Genomic DNA, 5420 nt, shown 5'->3' with positions numbered 1-5420 from the left:
AAGTGATATTAACCACAGCCCTTATTTTATTCATAAATCAAAAAATCTAAAAAGCCATATGAAAATCCTCAGAGGGAGCTCACGACTCAAAATGCAAATTCTCCTCCGGGTTTTAGGACTACAACCTGAACAGCTCTATGACCTTCATTCCCCTTGGCTTTCATTATACCTCTGGAATATGGCAGCTCTTGCTGGGTTTGCATGGAAATTTGAGAGGTTTGAGGACCAGATATATTAATTTGGACAAGCCAGAATCCAGTGCCCTGACAAATACTGCAGCAAAAATATGTGCACTTAGATCTCTCTTATTAAAGAATCTACACTTCTATTCTCCCACAAATATGCACAAAGTAACAAAATGAAGACTCAGAGGCATTGGGCGTTCCCTCCTGAAATATCACAGGAAATGACTCTCATTCTTTGTGGTATTATCAGGACGCAGTTGCAGAGTGATTTGGACGGTTTCACATAAAGCAAGTGGGATGACTTGGTGTGAGGGGGGGGGCTATAACTTCAGAGCTGCTGACAGATTCACTCTCGGCGTCACGCTTCACTTCCTCATCAGGAGAGAGCCGTTGCGTCACGGGTTCCCTAAAGTGCTGACCCTTCACTTCATCACACCTGCCTGTATTTATAGCCTCCTGTTTCCATTAAAATGTAGGGACATCAGAGGACGGCCATACTAGATTAGTCACATGACAGGGAGTTTTCCCTTGATATTTCTCTTTTGTCTGAGATGGAGAGAGTGTTGAATCAGGTCAGACCCATCTGTCATAGTCATAATCACATGAAACATAAATGCTAATGAAGACGTATGTCAGCGTGTGAATGAAGGTTCATTAATGTGATTAAGCGGGAGCGTACACAGACAGACGTGTGTGTTGTGTTTATTTGAACCAGACATTTGTCTTCAAGCCTTCGCTTTCATTCGTGGCTGTTTACAGATATGTCTTTGTTGGTGTTTCCCATGATTTCATCATCAAAAGGGCAACACTTTCTTTGGTCTTTTTTTTTTATCTGGCAACATGAGGCACAGATATTTTCACGAGTCATTTGATACCTGGATTATGGAAACCATCATGCTTTGAAGTGATTGTTGTGTGAATGTGTCATTGAAAGCTAATGAGAGATTCATGATTGGAAGTGGAAAATGTTTTGTGGTCGTGCTTTTCCTGTGCTGCTTTATCGTTTTGCCAAAAAAAAAACATTCGGGTTATGCTGTGGCCTTTTATTTGAATGCAGATAATACATTTTTTAACAGCCACAACCTTGCGGTACCAGGTTTACCAGTAATGGTGTATTTGAACAGCCCATGGAAACTTGTATTCACCTTGAGAAATCAAAGAATTCCTGTATGACAGAGAAATGCACTGATGTGGCATGTCAATGTTTCCGATTTACATGTAAAGATGAAAATCATAAGGAAATGCTGCCATGATTCTATTTCTACTCATAGTTTTAATTTATTAATGATTTGATTAAGGATTCTTGGATTCTTTTAGCACTTGAAGAATAACATGATAACATGATTCATTGCGAGTCTGATTGATTCAGTCAGTGAGTGAGTCATAAGACTGATTCAAACTGATAGCTCATCAGTTTAAGACAGATTTTTAAGGTTTTGAAACAGATTCATTTAAAAGAAACTAGTTAACTCCTGTATGACAGAGAAATGCACTGATGTGGCATGTCAATGTTTCCGATTTACATGTAAAGATGAAAATCATAAGGAAATGCTGCCATGATTCTATTTCTACTCATAGTTTTAATTTATTAATGATTTGATTAAGGATTCTTGGATTCTTTTAGCACTTGAAGAATAACATGATAACATGTGCGAGTCTGATTGATTCAGTCAGTGAGTGAGTCATAAGACTGATTCAAACTGATAGCTCATCAGTTTAAGAGATTTTTAAGGTTTTGAAACAGATTCATTTAAAAGAAACTAGTTAACAATTAAGTCATGTGTTAGATTACACATTCATCATATTCAGATTGCAAGTTCCAAAGTTACTTTAAAAAAAGTATTTTTATCTTATTTTATTTTTATTTTAATACAGCTTTTATGCAGTCTCTATAATAAAAATGGAAAAATAATTTATTTTTAATTGAATTTTATTTTAAAACAGCATGTACTGTATCCATGCATATTGTCTTTTATTAAAGCATGAATGTTTTTTATTTTATTTTAAAACAGCTTTTATGTATCATTTTCTTTATAATAAAACATGAATAAGAATTTTTTTTTTGTCATTTAATTTTAATTTTTAATACAACCTGTTACCAGTTTTATTAAAGTATTTTATGCTTTCAGCAGGGTCTTATTAAAATATTAAAAATATTTAATTTATTAAAGTTTTGTTAAACTTACAAAATATCTTCTTGGAACATGATCTTTACTTAATATCCTAATGATTTTTGGTATAAAAGAAAAATCGATCATTTTGACCCATAAAATGTTTTTTTGGCTATTGCTACAAATATACCCCAGCGACTTAAGACTGGTTTTGTGGTCCAGGGTCACAAATATAAGAGAACTGGTTGAGCACTCTATAGTTTAAGTAATATTTTTACTGCTACATTTCCTAGCCATTTTGAAAGTAGGCCTTCACGATCTGTTGCATGAAGAATCCGATTCATTAATTCTACATGGGGAAGGGTTATGAAACATCAGGAAACAGCTCTTTCTGCCTGTATGAAGTCATTAAGGTGCTCAGACTGAATACCTGCTCCATCTGTCTTCCGTGTGATCTCGAATGCAGGGAGAGATTGAGCAGATACAAATAGAGATAACTAGATTCCTCCTCTAATCTGGAACAGCGGGCGGACATCAGAATGTCCAAATGCGCCTGCTGTTTTCCTCAGACATTGATCCTCCCCCGAAGAATTTAGAAAGGGAGGCGTACTCGTAAACACAGCCGAATTCAAGCGATTCCCACCAGCTTTGCTTCTGCAGATTGTTTGGTGATGTGCTGTTGGTTATGCGGGCCACATTTTTTTTTGCATATAAGAATTTACTTGCATGTAGTAACCACTATAGAGGTGATAATAATTATAGTAATAATCATAGATAATAATAGAGATGCTAAAGCAATAATAATAAAAAAACAATAACTTTCTCTCTGCAAATGCAGAATGTGAAGACATTTTAAATGTTCACAATCTAATATTGAAATTTCACATGCCCTTAACTTTAACTTAAACTTATTTCAGTAAGGAAAGCCAAGTAAAAATTTCAGATTTTCTTTTTACATTTTTTTAAGTTTTTAAGTTATTTGTCTAATTACTATATTTTATTTTATTGTAATTCTATTGCAATTAACTAAAACGTTTTTTTTTATGTGTGATTAATTGAATTATTCACTCAGCTGATTCATTCAGAAACAAATCAAATGGCTGGCTTTATGAGTGAGTCATTGAATCATTCACTCAACTGATTCATTCAAAATCACTTATTCATTCAGGAATGAGTGATGTGCTGGATTCAGTATATGTTTAGATTACCCTGCTATCATTTAACACTGAGAGTTAAAAACACTAATAATTTAATGTAATTTGACAGCACAATTAAATGGGATCTTTAGCAAATTTAAATCAATTTAAGACTGTAGTGTTTGTTGATTGATTTGATTGATTGATTTAGGCAAAATAGTTTACAATTTTAGTTTATTGGTTGTTGGCCATAACAAGACAATAATTGTCAGCCAGAATGATAATGTACTTGTGAGTGTTTTGCTTTAATAATAATAAATCGACAGCCTCGTTGGCGCAGTAGGCAGCGCGTCAGTCTCATAATCTGAAGGTCGTGAGTTCGAGCCTCACACGGGGCAGAAGCTTTTAGGTGAAGTCGTGGCCTAATGGTTAGAGAGTCGGACTCGTAACCCAAGGGTTGCGGGTTCGAGTCTCGTACCGGCAGGGATTGTAGGTGGGGGGAGTGAATGTACAGCGCTCTCTCCCACCTTCAATACCACGACTGAGGTGCCCTTGAGCAAGGCACCGAACCCCCAACTGCTCCCCGGGCGCCGCAGCAAAAAAATGGCTGCCCACTGCTCCGGGTGTGTGTTCACTGCTGTGTGTGTGCACTTTGGATGGGATAAATGCAGAGCACTAATTCCGAGTATGGGTCACCCACCATACTTGGCCAAATGTCACATCACTTTCACTTTCACTTAATACTAATGAAATGGGTTTTTATACACTTTACCATGGTGCAGTGAGCATTATTTTCTTCCTTTTCTCAGGCCCATCTGATTGGTGGGGTCATGGGATCGGCTCCCGAGGCTGATGAGGATTACGTTAGCTGTTCATTAAGCGAGCGCTCTGGCAGCAGCCATGCTGGAACGTCCTCTAGCACAGGTGTGAGACTCAGCTGAGCGCTCGATGTCTACAGTCTGATTCGCTCTCTGAGACTCAGCGTGGCCTCCACTCTAATTACACTCCCTCGCTCTCTTCCTCTTTCATCCTGTCTTTTCCTCGAGCTCCAGCCCCTGCCCAGAGCCGCATGTCCCCAGCTCTGCTGATCAGCGCTATGTAGGCTGGGACCCACAGGTGCACGCTTGCTCTCTGTGCTATTTTTACTTGCTCTTTCGAGCATCCAGATATGGCCGTGTGGATTTGGACAACACACATGCGTAAACAGGCCCCTCGCCTGTATAAGAATCTTACCTCGTGCTTCTTATCCACACGGGTCTGGTCAGGTCTCAGCGCACATTACTGCTGAGTGTGTCTCTTTAGCTCTGTACCTTGGCAGGAAGTCAGACCTCCCAGAGAGCGAGAGATAACACTGCTGGGGTCTTCCCTCTGGCTCCTGACAGCCGCTTAGATCACTATGCTTAAGTGTGTGTGTGTGTTTGTGATGGTAGCGACTTCACGTCTTTATAACACCACTTTTATGCTTCTCATTATGCTTGAAAGCCCTATGAATCACTAAAGTGTACACCCATGTTTTACAAGCTGCATAAAGCAACATTTCATATCGCAGATGGCTCTATTAGGCCCAATATCCAAGAGCAAATAAGCCCTTCTTTATTATGATAAACAGCAAACATAAATTTGATCAGCTGCTGTTTGTTATTTTTCTAAGCAGTGTATTAGCTTACCCGAATCACCCTTCAGGGATCAATGGAGTTATCTTGAATTCGAATGGCTCTCTGTGGTGTATATAGCCTTGGTTTGAGCTAGGGGTGTGCGATATTGACAAAAAATTATATCTCAGTATTTTATGGGATTTTACCGATAACGATAATTAGATGATATTTTGCTGAGTGTGTTATTGTGCTGGTACCTTAAGGACTGCCGAAGACAGCTGACTCCTAATGTTTTTAATATTCTTCATATTCTGTGTGGTGGTCAGTTCATACTGATAGAAATGAATCTTTTCCAATAAGTTTAAACTGATTTTTGCATTTTATGGGTATTTT

General features: G+C 38.1%; 1 non-coding gene across 1 annotated transcript; it reads left to right on the top strand.

Annotated features, from left to right (window-relative positions):
• The first annotated feature begins 3757 nt into the window (after positions 1–3757).
• trnam-cau (transfer RNA methionine (anticodon CAU)) lies at positions 3758–3830 on the top strand. Its single transcript has one exon. It is a non-coding gene; the product is annotated as a tRNA-Met (tRNA).
• The last annotated feature ends 1590 nt before the right edge of the window (positions 3831–5420 follow it).

The sequence above is a fragment of the Sinocyclocheilus rhinocerous genome, unplaced genomic scaffold, assembly GCF_001515625.1.
Source record: "Sinocyclocheilus rhinocerous isolate Xijiao unplaced genomic scaffold, SAMN03320098_v1.1 scaffold3217, whole genome shotgun sequence".
Classification (NCBI taxonomy): Eukaryota; Metazoa; Chordata; class Actinopteri; order Cypriniformes; family Cyprinidae; genus Sinocyclocheilus; species Sinocyclocheilus rhinocerous.
This window is presented reverse-complemented; position numbering and strand designations above follow the sequence as displayed.